The following is a 1,780-nucleotide window of genomic DNA, read 5'->3' on the forward strand; positions in this document are numbered from 1 at the left end:
TTAAGAACGATTTTGTCTCCTAAGGGACATAGACAATGTCTGGAGACATTTCAGTTGTCATAACTGAGACAGTATTACTGGTATCCAGTGAGTAAAGGCCAGGGATGCTGCTAAACATCCTATACTACACATGACCTCTAACCCCCACAGTAAAGAATTACCCGGTCCAAAAATGTCACTATTGTTGATGTTGACTAGAATAACAAGCCACATGGACAAAGTTAACTCTTGCCTCCTTTAGGGCACAGGCCAGTCAGGTTCCACCACCATCTACTAAAATGAGCAGAGAACTCCTTCTCAAAGCCTTGAGGAGGGGACAGTGCCTGGATTCAAATCTGAATGTGGTATATATTCATAAACATGTGTATGTATCCAAATCATGCCTAATGCACCCTCTAGGTACCAAAGGCTATACATGTACATGGTGCAGGAAAGGCATTGCCCTCAAAGGCCAGAAAGTGAGAATGTTCCTTAAAGAGCTCAAATTCTTACTTCAAACCCATCCTAGGACTCTTTGGGGGCTAGGTAAGAGTCAGAGTGGTCTTCCTGGCCTGGCTCAAGTCTGGTGGTTGAATCACTTACCTGACCTGGTGAGAACTTGCCTCCCTTGACGATAAGCTTCCTGCTTAACACATCTCCTTTGCTGTCCTGTGGTGAACTTGGAGGGAGAGACAGAGTGTGGGTTGGGAGGGGGTGCCGTAGTAGCAGAGAGACCAGAGGCACCTGGAAAGAGAAAGAAGACGGAACATCCTATAGGTAACGCATTAGGGGTCCGAGAGGCAGCGCCGGGGACCACAGGGACACTTTGGGCGCCCTGTGCAACTGTCTGAATTTTTTTACTTTGGCTCTGAGTGGAACTGCTGAAATTTTCCGAGTTAACCCTTAGGAGCAAAGGCTGACTTCATTCCCTGCTCCCCTCCGTGCCCCACCTTACCTGTTTACTGTACTTTCAAGATTCTGTCAAGATTCCAAGACTACCATTCCTCTCCTAAGTGCCCAGGTTAAATGCCATCCTTTGGCCAGCAAGGCCTTATCCTCTCCCTTCCAAACAGCGGGGGGGATCGGGGATCCGGAGGAGTGCGTCTTTTAGAGATCTGCTTGTGAGCTCCCTGCCAGTAAAACGGAGTCCTTCATTCACTAGTCCCACCCCATCAGTCAAGAGCCGAGTAGTCAGAAAATCCACACATTGAGTTTTGGTCAAACCCCGCAGGGGTACTATAGTTTTATTTGGAGTGAAGGCAAAGGCCGTGACTACTTATGACTAGAAACAAAACCCTGGCAGCGGTGGGATTCGAACCCACGCCCCCGAAGAGACTGGAGCCTAAATCCAGCGCCTTAGACCGCTCGGCCACGCTACCAAATCCACGGAAGTGGGCTGCCTACACTTCCTACTTATACATTTCTGCTCTTTTTTTCAGCATTGGTCTTTAAACCTTCAACCTGGGACCAAGATTGTAGGTATCACCAAAGGACCCTAAGGAAGAGACTCTTCCCTCCCTGCTTCGCTCCACTAGGATTCCAATCTGCATCCGCCCACCTCGGAACAGCTCTTCTGACTCCAGTAACTAAAGGGAAGGATCTTCAAACCAAACCATCCGCTCCGGAAGCGAAGCCCTTGGGATCTAGAACCTAAGAGCATTCCAAAGCCGGGGTCGCGTCAGCTTCCGCCTAGGACCTAGTAAGCGCTCAGAAAGTATTTATTGAACGGATGAATGAACTCTTTCAGACTCCAGATAGCTTTGGGGTGGGGCTGGTGGGGTAAAGAAGACCAAAGCAGCAG

The 1,780-nt window shown here is 49.0% G+C and overlaps 1 non-coding gene across 1 annotated transcript; it reads right to left on the minus strand.

Moving 5' to 3' along the window:
- Positions 1-1,276: 1,276 nt before the first annotated feature.
- TRNAL-UAG lies at positions 1,277-1,358 on the minus strand. Its single transcript has one exon. It is a non-coding gene; the product is annotated as a tRNA-Leu (tRNA).
- Positions 1,359-1,780: the final 422 nt, after the last annotated feature.

Source organism: Leopardus geoffroyi, chromosome B3 (assembly GCF_018350155.1).
Source record: "Leopardus geoffroyi isolate Oge1 chromosome B3, O.geoffroyi_Oge1_pat1.0, whole genome shotgun sequence".
Taxonomy (NCBI): domain Eukaryota; kingdom Metazoa; phylum Chordata; class Mammalia; order Carnivora; family Felidae; genus Leopardus; species Leopardus geoffroyi.